This window comes from Nannospalax galili, unplaced genomic scaffold (genome assembly GCF_000622305.1).
Source record: "Nannospalax galili isolate Female #2095 unplaced genomic scaffold, S.galili_v1.0 scaffold432, whole genome shotgun sequence".
NCBI classification, from domain to species: Eukaryota; Metazoa; Chordata; class Mammalia; order Rodentia; family Spalacidae; genus Nannospalax; species Nannospalax galili.
Window position 1 is genome coordinate 1281366 of NW_008331138.1, and position 16805 is coordinate 1298170.

General features: G+C 48.5%; 1 protein-coding gene across 1 annotated transcript in view; it reads left to right on the forward strand.

Moving 5' to 3' along the window:
* The window catches only part of Bicra (BRD4 interacting chromatin remodeling complex associated protein), a 77367-nt gene that overhangs the window by 17743 nt on the left and 42819 nt on the right, over nt 1-16805 (forward strand). The window lies entirely within an intron of this gene.

Sequence of the window (16805 nt, forward strand, 5' to 3'; positions counted from 1 at the left end):
ACAGTGCTGGGGATTGAATCCAGGACTTTATACGTGCTAGACCCACTGAACCAGCCCAGTCTTGCTTAGGGTTCTGTGTAGATGATGACAACTAGGTCGAACACCCGTGTGAGCTTGCTCTGGTCCAGGCACTGGGCTAGACCCTTTCTAGGTATTGTCATTGTCCATGGTGACTTTAGGAGTTTGGTGCAGGAGTGCCCCATTTCATGGAGGAAGAGACTGAGGTATGGGGGCATTAACTGACTTGCTGGGTAGCCTGAACCCTGTGCCATGATTTTATTCACAGGCATAAGGTCTCCCAGCTCTAGAAAGCTGAAAGCCACTTTGGAAACTACCCTCCTTTTTCTTTATCCCCTCATAGGAGCCAACCCTGGTTGCTTCTGAGCCATGACGGGCCCAGGCTCTGTTCCTCCTTTCCTTTCTCCATAATATCTTCATTAATATAACAATGGCCGCCAACTTCCTGGATACTGCAGATGTGTTTGAGCTCACTTTTAGCTACTCGGGGCCGGTGACAAGTTGGTGGTACCAGCAAGGCCCTTGGTCTCTCAGCTTCGGTTTCCTTACCAGTTGGAGAGCCCTGTTGCTTTCTTGGAGGTTAAATGCATGGCATCCCTGTGCTGCCAAAGCCCTGCATTCCTGGCAGTAACCCGTGTTATAGGTGTTTGAACATCCATCTACATCAGGCTGGAGCAGACGCCGGGTGGCAAGGATGCCCAGCAAAAGTGGTTCAGCTCCCCTCAGATGTCCTGGCTGTCGACAAAGGATGGTCAAAACAGTTTTCCATCCAGTGAGTCAGGTGAAGAGGGGAAAAGAAGAATTTAGGGAGTGTTGGAGGGGGCCGTAGATCCATGTGGCCCACCAGGAGGACGGCTGTGGAATCAGTTCAGACGTAAGGTCACACAGACTCTGCCTCTGGTTCTTGCTCTCACTCTGGCGATGTCCCTGGTGTTGACATCAGGTCTTTGGACCCAAGGCTGTACCTACTTCGAGGCAAATGAAGTTGGGCTGTAGAGCAACTTTGATTCCTTGGGGGGTCCTGGTAGCATAAGAGCTCTGATATACTTGAGGTTGGACCTCAGACAGATAGATAGACTGACTGACCCCCTTTCCCTGTATCTGCCTCCCTCTCTTCCTTCTTTCTTTATGGATGGGATTATTCTGGCTCTCAGTTGGAGGGTGCAGTCCATCATGGAAGGAAAGGCATGGCGGCAGGAACATGAGGCAACTGGTTACATCACTTCCATAGTCAAAAAGCAGGGAGACCCTGTCTCAAAAAGAACAAAAAAAAACCCCAAAAACCCAGAAAGCCAAAACTGACATTGTGTGCATGTGTGTGTGCACTTGTGCCACACATGTGGAGATCAGAGGACAACTTTTTGGAGTTGAGTCTCTCCTTCACCATATGGGAATTAAACTCAGCTTGTCAGGCTTGACTACAAGTGCCTTTACCCAACTGAGTCAGCTCACAGTTCCTAAAGAGAGCTCTTAAAAAAAAAAAAACCTTTTGCCGGCATGGTGGCACACGCCTTTAATCCCAGCACTTGGGAAGCAGAGGCAGACGGATCTCTGCGTTCAAGGCCAGCCTGGTCTACATAGTGAGTTCCAGGACAGCTGGGGCTACAGGGAGACCCTGTCTCAAAAAGAAAAAAAAAAAAAAACCAACAAAAAAAACCTTTTATTTATTTTAATTTATGTGTATGTGTGTGTATCGGTGCGTGTGTATGTACACATGCATGCAAGTGTTCTCAGTGTCCAGAGGAGGGTGTCAGATCTCCTGGAGCTGGAGTTACAGGTGGTTGTGAGCTGCCCAACCTGGGTACTGGGAATTGAACTTGGGTCTTCTGAAGGGGCAGCAAGTACTCTTAACCCCTGACCCATGTCTCCAGCCTCCAAAGATAGCACTTTCTTTTATTTACTTTTTAATTTATTTTTATGTTTATGAGTGTTTTGCCTGCATGCAAATGTACCCGTTTCGAGCAATGCCTATGGAGGCCAGAAGAGGCATCAGATCCCTTGGAACTGGAGCTATGGGACAGTTGTTAGCTACCATGTAGGTGCTAGAAAACTGAACCAGGTCCTCTGCAAGAGCAGCCAGTGCTCTTAACCATTGAGCCTGCTCTCCAGCCTGCTTTTTTTTGTTGTTGTTTGTTTGTTTGTTTTTTGAAACAAGGTCTCCCTGTAGCCCCAGTTGTCCTGGAACTCCCTATGTAGACCAGACTGGCCTCCATCTCACAGAGGTCTGTCTGCCTCTGCCTTCTGTGCATGCACCACGCCTAGCAAGGTGGCACTTTTAAGTCAGAATGTGTTTAGTCCACCCCTTGTCCCCGAAGGCACATACCTGTCTCATAGTACAGAATGCATTCAGTCCAACTTCAAAAGTCCCTAAGATCTTTGCCAGTTCCAACATTATTCAAAAACGTCTGTGCAGTGTGTCTTTCAGGACTCAAGAAATCTCAGAACTGTGGGTCCCCAGAACCTCAGAAGGCAGCTCATGGGCCGAGATTATAGTTCAGAGGTAGAGCCTTTGCTGGCATGCGTGAGTGAGGCTCTGGGCTCTAGCTCAGAATAAGAAGAGGAAGCAAGTCACATATGTCTAGAATTCAGTGGCCCAGAGTAAACACCCCCATTCAGAAGGGAGGAATGGGGGCTCAGCAAGGGAAGCTCAGACAAAGCCAGCAGGGTGAGCGAGACTCGCCTTTCTAACCAGCTCCCAGGAGGCTCTGTGGGGAGGTTTCTGGCTACCTCTGAGGCAATTCAAGAGTTCAGGCCCAGTGTGGTAGCACACACCTATACTCCCAGCTCTTGGAAGGTGAAGGGAGAAGGATCCTAAGTTCGAAGCCAGCCTCAGCTACATGAGCCCTGATTTCAAAAAACAGCAAGGGGAGGGGTGGCGAGAGAGATCTGTGGGTAAAGGTGCTTGCTGCCAAGTTTGATGACCTAAGTTCGATCCCTGGGACCCACATGGTAGAAGGAGCGAACTGATGCTCCCAAAGTTGTCTTCTGACCTCCACATATTATGCACCATGCACACGTGCACACACATAAATAATAAATATAATTAAAAATTTTAAAGTGCTACAGTTCTGGAAATAGTGTGTGTTGAGGCTAAAGTAAGATCTGTGAGCACTTAGCTATAGGATTTACCAACTTGAGATCAGGTCTGAATTAACAACTCTACTGAAACAAGTCGTGGACTGACAGTGGCCTTAGTACGTTCATAGGGTCAGTCAGTCTTTGCCCCTCCATTCCCAAAGCACGCTCCTCATTCTGGATTGCCAGACCTGTGAAACCCTGGTTCATCCTCCTGTCACTGTCCCCTCTCTTCTCCTTCTCCTTGCTGCCCCTCTGGATTGACCTGTGACCAGAGACGACTGGGCTAATTAGCTTTTAGCTTCTGGCCGATTTCACTTATTATGATGTTACTTTACTCGTGTTGTAGCCTGGAGTAGACTTGCCTCCCTTTTTATGGCTGAATAATATTCCATGGCAGGGATAGGTCACATGTAGGTTACCCAGACACCTCTGGGCACCCAGGTGGTGCCAACCCTTTGGCTGCTCAGAGCAAAGTTGTGAACGTGGATGTGTGAGAATCTGACTGGCTCCTTGCTGCCTTCTGGGTAGACACTAGACTGGAGTTACTTTGTCATAGATGACTTTTTGTTGAAGATTATTGTTTGTGATTTTTTTAAAAGCTTTTTTAAAAAAACTTCTATGTGTATGTGCGCACATGAGTGGGCATCTGTGGAGTCCAGAGGAGGGCACTAGATCTTCTGGAGCTCTGGGGGATTATGAACCACCCTTGCTTATGCACTTGCATGGACTTTCAGTTATAGCACATATGGAAGTCAGAAGACGGTTAGCAGAAATCGGTTCTCTCCTGCCATCATATGGTTCTAGGCGATGAAACTCAGGTTCTCAGACTTGGCAGCAAGCTCCTTTACCACTGTGCCATCTGGTTTTTTTGTTGTTGTTGTTGTTGTTGTTGTTTTTTGGTGTTTTTGAGACAGGGTCTCTCCCTGGAACATCAGGGTTCCCCAGCTGTCCTGGAGCTCACTATGTAGACCAGGCTGGCCTTGAACTCACAGAGATCTGCCTGCCTCTGCCTCCCAAGTGCTGGGATTAAAGGCGTGTGCCACCACGCCCAACAATCTGTTTGTTTTTGAGATAGGATCTCATATAGCCCAGGCTGGCCTTTAACTCCTTGTGTAGCTGGCCTGGAACTTGCTATGTAGACCAGGCTGGCCTCAAACTCACAGAGATCTGCCTGCCTCTGCTTCCCAAGGGCGGGGATTAAAGGTGAGAGCCACCACACAGGCTTTTTATACCATTTTTTTTCTTCACCACGTTTTCATTTCATGAGCCCTCAGATGTCAGGACCTGAGGTTTGACAAACACGTAGCGAGAACAGAGGCAGAAATATGAGAGTATTTGAACAACAAGAGCCACCTGCATTTCCTTGACAATATACCTCAGTGCCCACAATCTGGATTCCAGCTTTGGAATAGCAGGGCAGCCCTGAAGGCCAGAACGCAGAGTACAGCCCTCTGTTCCTGGGATAGGCTCTGTCCACACTCCCCCACTCACAGTGCTATGCTAACGTCACTTCTAGCTCCTTCTACCCCCCTTCACAGTAGCCTAGTTCTTGGAACCTTCCAGAACATTCCCCCTTCAGGGCCTTTGCACTGGCTATTCCTTCAGCCTGGGATACATCCCCCCACACTTCATTCAGGTCTCAGCTCCAGTGTCACCTTTGCTGAGATGCCCTCCGCCCTTAACCACCTTGTTTAAAGTTGAATAGCTGGGAGCTGGCAAGATGGGTCAGCAAGTAAAGGTGCTTGCCTCACAAGCCTGACGACCTGAGTTTGAGCCCTAGAACCTGACTCCACAACTTGTCCTTATATCCATATGAGAACTGCTGCATGCTGACTACAGCTCCCATCACCTCACCAACACCACACTCCCACATACCCAATCCCCAAGCCCCTACATATATAGCCCACCCACATACACATTCGAAACACACACATTGATAATAATAATAACAGGCTGGGCATGGTAGAGGCAGACACAGGTGAATCTCTGAATTGCAGGCTAGCAGGGGCTACAGCGAGACCTGTCTCAAAACAAAACAAAAAAAAGAAATAATTTTTTTTGTGTGTGGTCTTTTTGAGACAGGGTCTCTCTGTAGCCCCAGTTGGCCCAGAACTCACTATGTAGACCAGGCTGGCCTTGAACTCAACAGTGGTCCACCTGCCTCTGCCTCCGGAGTGCCTAAAGACTTGCACCACCACACACCCAGTGTAATTCATAAAATTTAAAGTTGAATGGCAGAGGCAGGCGGATCTCTGTGAGTTCAAGGTCAGCCTGGTCTACATAGCGAATTCCAGGACAGCTGGGGCTACAGGGAGACCCTGTCTCAAAAAGACCAAAAAAAAAAAAAAAATTTAAAGTTGAACATCCCTTTCTACTGTGTTACCCTAGTCAATTATTAGCCAGTTTGCCTTATAATAGCGGAGTTCATTTGTTTACTGATTTATGGTTGTGCATATTTATCCTTTCACAAGAGTTTATCTGAGGAGTCTCCAGAAATCTGGGGCACAGGAGGTGTCCACAAATGTTTTGGGGGTGAAGCAATCAACTGTTGGTTTTTCAGTGCGTACAAGGGAAGCCATGCTTTCCAGTCAAGGTGCGGGGAGCAGGACTCAGACACCATTGGGTGTTGTGTGGACTGGGAGGGTGGAGTCACCGCAGCCCTCAGAGCCCTTGCAGCCAACACTGTGGAGTCAGCAGCAGCTACTGGAAAGCAAGAGCCTGGATCTGCATGAGAATACTCCTTGTTTTGCTTTCTTTTTTTAGAGCTTATTATTTCAGAGAAGAGTTGCTTGGGAACAATATAGGGTTTTATTGTCAACTTTGTGTTTCTCCCTCTGCTCTACCCTCATCTGCTGGGACTGAACACAGAGCTGCCTGCTTGCTGGGCAGGTGCTCCATCACTGAGCCACACCGCAGTCCCTCACTGGGGGATTCCAGGCAGGTGCTCCACCACTGAGACATACCACCATCCCCTCACTGGGAGATTCTAGGCAGGTGCTCTACCATTGAGCCACATCCCAGCCCCTCACTGGGGGATTCTAAGCAAGGCTCAATTTCTGCCTCTATGCTATATCCATAACTACCTCATCCCTGTTTTTTTCAGAAAATCTTTTTATTTTGAGATAGTGTCTTCCTGAATTGTCCATGCTGGCTTTGAACTCACTCTGTGGCCCAGGCAGGCCTTGAACTATTAAAAAAAATTTTTTTTAAGGTATTTAGTGTGTAAGGGTGTGAGTATGTGCTACAGTACACATATGGAGGTCAGAAGACAGCCTGTGTGAGTCAGTTCTCTCTTTCCAACCATGTGGGTTCCAAGGATTGAACTCAGATCATCAGACTTAGCAACAAGCACCTTTACCTGCTGAGCCATCTCTCTGGACCCAAGCCTTGAACTTCCAATCCTCCTGCTTCAGCATCCCAAGTAGCTTAATGTTGGGTTCTGTATCTCACTTTAGAATCACCTTAACCTCCCAGGGGAACAGGTGACACTAAGGCAAAGAGTCTTCACCCATCTTTTCCCTCAAGTCCAGGTGTCTGCATGTTTTTTGGTTTTCTGACACAGGGTCTCCCTGCAGCCCTAGCTGGCCTGGCACTCACCATGCTGGCCTTGATCACACAGGAGATCTGCCTGCTTCTGCCTCCTCAGTGCTGGGATTAAAGGCATACACCACCACACTCAGCTTGTGTGTGTATTTTTAAATTTTTAAAAAATTTATTTTATGTGTATTTGTGTGTGTGAGTGCAGGCCCACGCACGTTACAGTGTGTGTGTGTAGGTCAAACTTTTGGGAATTGGTTCTCTCTTCCCTTGTTGAGGTCAGGTCTCTGCTGTTACTGCAAGTGTGCACTGCAGGCCAGCTGGCTGGGAGTCTCCAGCCAACCCTCCTTTCTCCACCTCTCACCTCTCTGTGGGTGTTTGGTGCTGGGATTAGAGATGTGCTCCTTTTCTGTGAACTTTGCCGATAGAACTCAGCTGGGGAGGTTTGCCCACAAGTGCTTTCCCAACTGAGCCATCTCTTGCCCAAGAGTATTTGTTATTTATTTTTTTTATTTTGTTTTGTTTTATGTGTACAAGTGTTTTGTCTGCATGGATGTAAGTGCACTACATGCATGCAATGCCTTTGGAGGCCAGAAGAGGGTGTCGGATCCCCTGGAAATGGAGTTATAGACAGTTGTTAGCTGCCATGTGGATTCTGGGAACTTGAACTCAGATCCTCTGCAAGAACAGCCAGTGCTCTTAACTGCTGAGCCAGCTCTCCAGCCCCCAGCTATTTATTTCCAATTGAAATTTTAAGCTCTCTGAGTTTCCAAAAATGATGTGCCGGCCAAATGCCGCAAAGCCAGCTCCTCTCCCACTGGTTTCTATGGCTATTGGTTGGGCCTATTTCAGGCTTCTGGGGTGGGTGGGGTGAACTGGGAGAGCAGAGCTTTGCCTTCTTCCATCCCTTGGCCATCCTGTGCAGAGAACGCTGGCCACCCTAACCACACAGAGAGGCAGCCAGGCCTGCAGGGCAGATGCATGGGGTTGGGTGAGGCCTGTGACAGGGGACTTGAGATGAGAGAGTTTGTAGCCTGGGAACTTGGGTTGAAATGAGGTGTTGAAGTAGCCATGGTTATGTGGGCCATTGATGATGACGTGTCTCCTTGCTTGTGTGCCCCCCTCATCCCTTACAATTGCATTTCTTTTGTTTCATTTTATTTATCTGTTTGTAATATTATTAATTTTAGTGTTTTGAGACAGGGTCTCACTATGTAGTCCCGTCTGGCCTGGAACTCCCTATGTAGACCAGGCTGGTCTCAGTGCCTCCGAGTGCTGGGATTAAAGGCGTGTGTCACCACGTCTGGCCTTACTTATTTTTTCAAAGACTTGCTATGTTTTTAATTATGTGCGTCTGTGTGCACATGAGTGCAGATGCCCTGGGGGCCAGAGGTATCAGGTTCCCCTGGAGCTGGGGTTACAGTGGTCGTGACAAGAGTACAGAGCCTGGGTCCTCTGCAAGAGCAATACATGGTCTTAAATTGCTGAGCCCCACCCTTTTTTTTTTTTCAACAGCATCTCATGTGTCTCAGGCTGGTCTTCAACTCCTGATCTTTTTGCCTCCACCTCCTTCATGCTGGGATTATGGGTGTGCACACCATGCCTAGTTTCTGCAGTCCAGTGCTGTGGGCTGAACCCAGGCTTTGCCCCAAGCTTGTAGCTTTGTTCTACTTTATTTTTTTGAGGCAGGGTCTCACTCTGTAGCCCAGGCTGGCCTGGAACTCAGGGCAGTTCTCTCTCAGCCTGTCTAGTGCTGGGATTACAGGTGTGAACCACCACACCCTCCTTTGAAACTTTAAAACAAGTGTGTTTCACACTTATCATCCTAGCACTTGAGAGGCAGAGGCAAGAAGATAGTCACCAGTTGGAGGCTAGCCTGGTCTATGCATCGTTCCAGGCTCACTGGAGCTGCTCTAGCCAGTCTGTCTCAAAAACAAAACGAAACACCACCAATAGCTTTGAGACACAATTTACATACCATAAAATTTATGTTTGTGAAGCGTACAATTTTGTGGTTTCAATGTCCACAGAGTTGCACAACTATCACGGCTCTCTGGTTCTGGAACATTCTTGGCACCCCAAAGGGAACCCTGCACCCACACAATAGTTATTATTTATGGTCCCTTCCCTCTTCCCTCTTTCCTCTTGTAGCCACGAATATTCTCTCTCTCTCTCTCTCTCTCTCTCTCTCTCTCTCTCTCTCTCTCTCTCGACTTTGCCTGCCCTGGATGTTTCAGATAAATAACATGATGAGGTAGGCATTCTCACACTGTAGCACGTCTTTCATGCAGTGTCATGTTTCAAGGTCCATCTGTGTTGTGCCACAAGCCTGAAGAATATTCCATGGGACAGGTTATGCTGTTCCTTCCTCCTCATTGGACAAATATTCTGGTTGTTTCCCTGTTGGGTTTTCAGGAATATCACTACGGGAGATATTTATGTAGAAGTTTTTCTATGGATGTTCTTCTGTTTCTAGTGGGAGTGGTAGCTGCTAAAGATGACATTTGAGCAAAGGACCCCCTACCTCCCAAAGAGATGAAGGAGCTTACCTTGTGCATTCTTTCCTGAAGGGAGTTATACACAGACATCAGCAAGTGCAAAGGTCCTGAGGCAGGGAGGCGACAGGAGCCACCCTGTGGGACAACCAGTAAGCTGGCTTCCATTGAACTGAGCATTCTGTGATCTGGACCCTGTGTGTGAGAGACAGTGGGAGGGGCAGAGGTCAACCTTGGTATCTCTCTCTGTCAGTGGAGGTGCCATGGTATTTGTGTGTGAAGGTCAGAGGACAACTTTTGGGGTCTGTTCTCTCCTTCCACCATGGATGAAACTCAGGTCCTCTTGCTTTCACAGCAAGCTGTCTCCCCAGCCCCTGGAGAATAAGTGCCCAGAACCCTCAAATCCTAGCTCAGCTAGAAAATACTTGAATGTGTGTTCAAGAGAAGCTCCACTAGCCTGGGATGTGGTTAGTGCTGCTTAGATGTCTGTGTGATGGGCCAAGAAACAGCTCAGAGAGGAAAGGTAACTGGCTTCAGGTTGCATAGCTGGGAGGTATAGGGCAGGGGCTAAACCCTGCATGGCTGACCTGCATGTATTGTAATTATTGCATATTTCTGGAAAAGTAGCAAAAAATATTCTTTCCTGTGTTCTCTTCCCTTATGGAGTCCCAGGTTAGCTGTCAGTCAACACTCATTAACAAAATCACATTCCTATTCTGTATGTGTGTGTCCTTGTCAACCTGTCTGCTGTTGATTTGGGGTGTTTTTGGTTTTTTTTTTTTTGGTTGGGGGATAGTTGACAGGGTCTCACATAGCCCAGGCTGCCCTTGAACTCCTGATCCTCCAGCCTCTGCCTCCTGAGTTCTGGGATCACAGGTGTGGCCTGCCATGCCCAGCTGTCCCTTCTTCCTCGGTAGTAAGGCTGAGCTCTCAAAGGTTGCTTGGGATTGTTTTTTGTTTGTGTTGTGTTGTGTTTGTCTCTTTCATTTCTTCAGTCTGGGTTGGCTGAGGCTATGGCTCAGTTGATAGAGCACTTGTGTAGCATTCCAGAGCCCTAGGTTCCATCTCCAGCAACGCATAAACCTGGGCATTGTGGTACACACCTGAAATCCCAGCACTCTGGAGGTGGAGGCGGGAGGATCAGGCATTCAAGGCCACCCTCAGCTACATAGCAAGTGTGAGATCATCCAGGGCTACAGGAGATGCTGTCTCAAAACCTAGCAAACAAACAAACGACCCCCCCCCAGCCTCTTCAGCTCTGCAGTGTCGCAGTGTGTAACCTGAACAGCTTACAGTTGACTGGGGTTTATTTAAGTGTTTCCCAAGCATCCGAAGATACACAGTAAACAAGATAAGTCAGTAAAATATTTACTAGATCAGGCGTTGCTAAGTATTCCAGATAAAGTGGGGTAAGGGAGGTCAGAGTGTAGGCATGAGGTTACAGATGGCCCCCTTAAGGAGGCGACATTTGGCCTGAAGCTGGAGTTGTTACAGGCTGTTGTGAGCCACCTGACATGGGTGCTGGGAACCAAACTCAGGTCCTCTGAGAGAGCAGTACATCATCCTCTTAACCGTGAAGCCATCCCTCTAGTCCCCAGTTCTTCACATTAAAAAATAATCTCTGTGCTGGGTGCTGTGGTCCATGTCTTTAATCCTAGCGCTCGGGAGGCAGAGGAAGGTGGATCTCTGTGAGTTCCAGGCCAGCTGGGGTTACAGGGAGACCCTGCCTCAAAAAGACCAAAAAAAAAAAAACCAAAAACAGAAAAGAAAAAAATCTTTATTTTTAAATAGCATGTTGCCAAGTTAGTGAGGGAGGTGAGCCTTGAACTCACTCTGAATCATAGAGGCCTCAGTTTTGAGGTCCTCCTCAGCCTCCTGAGTCTCAGGATGGCAGGCTAGTGACCACAGGTCCTATTCACTGTAAGGTATTTCCTGCCTGCTTGGCATCTTTCTTGGGTTGTAACATGTATTGGATATTCCTTATATAGCTGAGATATATTCCACAGTCTAGGTAGACCCATTTTACCTCTCTCCCTATTGGTTGATGGATATTTGAGTTGTTTTCCTACAAACATGAGTTTTCATTTCTCCTGCTTATCTGTCTAGGAGTGGGATGGAGGGGTCAGAGGCCAGCTCCCTGTAACCTTACTGACCAACTACCAGATGACTCCCCAGCACTAACCAGCTTCTGTTTCCACCAGCCACGCATAAGAACTCCTGGGCTTTCTACTTATTTATGCCTTCTCTTATTGGTTACAGCCAGGTTGTTTGCAGTTTGGGGTTGCTTAGAATGTTCTGGAATGTATTCTAGAAACCATATCTCCTCAGTCTTCCAAAAGGTGGAATTACATTAGGAGTGACTCCTGAAACTTCCTAGGAGGCTGCCCTCCCTGCCTGGTCCTTGTGTCGCCCTCACTGCAAATTCTTCCAGAACCTTCTTCAACCATGGACATTGACATCTTACTGTGTTCTCAGCCTTTGTGCTGCTCTGTGCACTTTAGAAGTATGTTTGGCTCGTCCTCACAGCCTATGGATGAGCTGTCCTCTACTCATCCTCCTGTGTGGGGTCCCGTTCTATCTTGGTGTGCTGATGACTGTCCTGTTGGGTCAGAGGCTAGACATGGAGACTGTTCACTGGTTGTTGCCCCCTGAGGGTATTGTGCACATTTTCCTGACCCTGCGTGGCCTTTGTCTTGAGTATTTCATGTAGTCCATGCCGGCCTCTAACCTGTTGTGAAGACAGGGATGATCTTGAACTACTGATCCTCCCGCCTCCACCTCCTGAGTGCTGGGATACAGGCGTGTACCATGCCTGCTTTTATGCAGTGCTGCGGATGAAACCCAGGGCTTCCACATGTTGGACAAGCACGCCACCCATTGAGCCACATCCCCAGCCCGTGGACTGTGTTTTATTGGAGTGCTTCTGGCCCTGGGTGGGTGGAAGACCAGGTGTAGACGTCTGTATCGGCCAGCCTCCTGAGCTCCTATTAGCGTGGGCCAAGCTTTAGTACTCTGTGGCACTTCCGTCCCAGCAGTCTCTGGTCTCCTGCTGCCCTGGTTTCCTCTGGCTCTGTGACTCTCACCTGCTTCCCTCGGGAGCCCTGGAGGCCCTTGCTCTGCCTGTGGACCCCCTCTGTCTTTGGTTACTTAGCTCTGAAGCCCAGTGTCGCTGCCCTCCCCAACAGACTGGGTGTCTCTGACCCACTAGAGGCCATCCTGGGTGTGTTCCACCCCATGACCTTTCATCTCCTCTTCACCATCAGCTGGCAGGTCCCTCTGGGTCCCTGTCTGAGTGGCGGGGCCCTGTGTCAACTGTCCTGTGATGTCCCACACCTTAGTCCCAGTCATTCTTGGGTTAGGGCCTCCCGAGTTCAGCACCAGCTGTATTTGAACTGGGTACAGCCCTTGGTCGTCTAGTCAGTGTTTACACAGAGTGGTCAACACAGAGAGACTGGGCCCGGGCTTCCTCCCAGGGAAGGCAGAGTTCAGAGAAATCACATTCATGGCATGTCAGCCTGTCAGCCACCCTTTGCAAAGCAGGAGGAAAGGAGGGATGCCTGGAGGGAAGGCTTGTCAGTCTAGATCCAGTTGGTTTGAGCTACTGACCTGGTGACAAGGAAGAGAAGATTAAGGCATACCAGAAGCAGGAGTGGCATGTGCAAAGGTCCTGAAACAGGCATGTGCCTGGCATGTGGTCGGAGTGCTGGGTAGACAGACATGACCCGTCGGGAGAGGGCAGGAGGTGAGGACAGAGAAAGAACAGGGGCAGACCCTGTACAAAGGGTGGCAGTGTGTGACTTGAAGTTTTCTTCTGGGTGAGGTAAGAATCCAAGATGGATGCTGAGCTGACAGACCCAGGCCAACCTGGGTTCTACCAGAATCTGTAGGTTCTGTGCAGGGATGAGGTTGTAGAATAATTCTGCATCCAGGAGGGGGCTGCAGGAAGACTGTGGCTTCAGGCCTGGAGCCAATGGGCAGGAAAATCCTGAGCCCCTCACAGGCCAGCTCAGTGCCCCAGGCAAACAGCCAGTCAGAGCCCTATTGCCAGTGTGGTTAACATTGTTGAGTCCTGTAGATGACAGGGGGGATTTGATTACTGCTTTTTGCTTTTTATGGTGCTAGGATCAAACCCAGGGAATGCTAGACAGGAGCGCTACCATTAAGCCACACCCCAGCCCCTCACTGGTGGATTCTAGGCAGGTGCTCTACCACTGAGCCACGCCTCCATCCCTTGGTTTTTGGAAACAGCTTTTCCCTATCAACCCTGGCTGGCCTTGAACTCCTGCCTCAGTCTCAGTACTGGGCCTGGCACTAGTTCATTTTCTTAATCCTGGATTCCATCTAGGATAGATTTAGATTCTTAGTCACCAGTTCTCTGCCCATCTCTCCTTGCTGTGACTGTCTCACACAGTCAAAGGTATGTGGTATGTGGTCCGGGGTCTGTGGATGCAGCTCAGTTGCTAGAGCGCCTGCCTAACATATCTAAGGCCCAGGGTTCAATCCCCAGTACCCCAGAATAAAACCTTCTGTCTCTTTTCCTGATAGTGGTATATGTATATGAGTGTGTGTCTGTGTGTACATATATATATATATGGGTATGCCTCTCTGTATGACTGTCTGTGTCCTTGTGTTTGTGTCTCTATGTATGGATGTGTCTCTCTGTATGACTCTGTCCATCTGTGTCCGTGTGTTTGTGTGTCTATGAGTGTGTCTGTTTGTGTATCTGTATTTGTTTTGTTTTTTTAATATTTTGTTTTTTTAAATTTTATGTGTATGAGTATATTTCTTACATGCATGTAAGTGTACCTGTGTCGTGCAATGCCCATGGAGGTCAGACAAAGGTGTCAAATTACCTGGAACTGGAGTTACGAATGGTTGTAAGATGCCATGTGGGTGCTGGGAATCAAACCCAGATCTGCAAGAGCAGCTAATGCTCTTAACTCGCTGAACCATCTTTCTAGCCCTATGTATCTATATTTGTATATCTCTGGGTTTGTGTGTGTCTCTGAGTGTGTCTTTCTGTGGTTATGTGTCTGTGGGTATGTATTAGTGTCTGTATATGTATCTGTATTTGTGTGTCTATTCATATGTGCCTGTGTTATATATGTGTGTTTATGTGTCTCTGTATATGTATGTATCTTTGTGTCTTATTTGTGTATATGTGTCTCTTCTGTGTGTGTATATGTGTGTGTATTTTTGTGTGTGTGTCTTTGTGTCCGTCTTATGTCCACTTTGTGGAGTCAGTTCTCTCCCCTCTGGGATCCAGGGATGAAACTCAAGTTCTCAGGCTTGCGTGACTGGTGTTTTTACCTACTGAGCCATCTCACTAGGCCCGATTCTTTGATTTCTTTTTAAGCACTGTCAGTTACTCTCTGGGGTTTCTTTTCTTTCTTTCTTTCTTTTTTATTTTTATTTTTTGAGACACAGTCTCCCTGTAGCCCCAGCTGGCCTGGAACTCACTATGTAGACCAGGGTGGCCTTGAACTCACAGAGATCCACCTGCCTCTTGACTCCTGAGTGCTGGGATTAAAGGTATGTGCCATCATGCCCGGCATTTTTAATTAACATTTTTAGTGTTCAAAACAGTGGGTTCCTTGATGGCACTCTCATGCTCACATGCCATTGTTCCTTGCTGGGTTTTGGTTGGTTTGATTTGGTTTTTGAGATAGGATCTCCTTGTAGCCCCAGCAGGCCTGGAACTCACTATGTAGATCAGGCTGGCCTTGAACTCACAGAGATCCACCTGCCTCTGCCTCTGCCTCATGTGTTGGGATCAAAGGTGTGCGCCCATGCCTCTGTCTCCCTCACTCTTCGTCCCTCCCTCCCTGTTCCATTTCATACAAGTTCGAGCTGGCTTCTGTGGATGGGGGAGCACATGTGGTGTTTGCTTTCTCCACTCTCTCTGCACTTGTTCCCCTCCCCTCTGATTCCTTTTTGAGGATTTAAAGTTGGACGTATCATCTAGAAGTTGCCTGAATGGGACGCTCAAACCCAGGGCCAGGCCATGCTGCTGCCCGGCCCCACCATCATATCCAGGAGTTTCACCCCCAAAGTCTTACATTAATGGGATTAAAAGGCCTGAAATTTAATCCACCTGTGGAATTTAGAAGTGATTAGCTGAGATCAGAGCCCGAGGTTGAGTTTCTTGTTGCATCAGGGACACTGTATAAGGAGACAGGGAAACCAGACATGGTGGCGCACATCTGTCATCCCAGGACTGGGGAGGTGGAAGCAAGAGGATCAGAGTTTAAGGCCAGCCTTGAACTGAGACCCTGTTTCGAGGGTGGGTGGGGTAGGACAGAAATGTGGTTCAGTGATTAAAGCGCTTGATGCCCAAGCATCAGGGCCAGAGTTTGAATCCCCAAAAATGCTCATAATAGTCAGCTGGGCCTGAGAATCCAGTCTAGGAAGGCAGAGCCAGGACATCCCCAGAGGAAGCTGGCTGGTGAGGCTAGCCATACGCGAGCTCTGGGATTGATTGAGAGAGCCTGCCTCATTGAATAAAGTGCAAGAGCGATTGGAGGTTGATTCCAGACATCAACTTTGGGCAGCCACATGTGCACACACATGTCCATACACATACAGACACATGCATACTTACCCTACACATGTGCATTTACACAGATGCAAATGTGCATACACACGTGAAAATGGAAAAAGAAAACCAAATGAGCTGGGGTGAGAGATCACACAGATGTACATGGCAGCACATGATATGATGGACACCCTCTCCAGGGCAGATACCGTGCCCTTCAGTCTTCCATCTTTAACACCATTTTTCTATAAAGTGACCTGCCTCAAGTATTTCATACTGTAACAAGAACCTGACTAATCCATGTGGCCACTGGCTCTGCACAGGGATCTAATACCCTTCCTCAGACACTGTTTCTCTGCCTGCTAGTCAGACTCCATAGGGAGTACATCGACCACCTGTCTAAACGAATTTGTTTGATGTTTGAGATTTGAGAGTAAAAGAAAAATGGGCAGTCTACAATGAAATGAAACAGAAAGTCCAGGTCGGGTGTGCATGTCAGCATGATGGCAAAGTGGTAGCTTAGCAGATCTGTGTGGAATGGAGAATTTGAATAGATGGAGGTGATGACAGAAAATGAATAGATCACCTGGACTGGCCTGGGACATGACTCCCTGGAAGAGCCCCTGCCTAGAATCCCTCAGTGAGGGGCTGGGGGTGTGGGTCAGTGGTTCAGCACCTGCCTAGAATCCCCCAGGGAGGGGCTGGGGTATGGCTCAGTGCTATAGCACCTGCCTAGAATTCCCCCAGTGAGGGGCTGGGGGTGTGGCTCAGTGGTAGAGCACCTGCTTAGAATCCCCCAGTGAGGGGCTGGGGTGTGGCTCAGTGGTAAAGCACCTGCTTAGAATCCCCCAGTGAGGGGCTGGGGTGTGGCTCAGTGGTATAGCACCTGCCTAGAATTCCCCCAGTGAGGGGCTGGGGGTGTGGCTCAGTGGTAGAGCACCTGCTTAGAATCCCCCAGTGAGGGGCTGGGGTGTGGCTCAGTGGTAAAGCACCATATCCAAGTCCCTGGTTCTATCTTTAGTATCACAAATAATAATGATAAAAATTGTCTTTGCAAGCCAGGCATGGTGATGCACACCTTTAGTCCCAGTACTTGGGAGTCAGAGGCAGGCAGATCTCTGTGAGTTTGAGGCCAGCCTGGT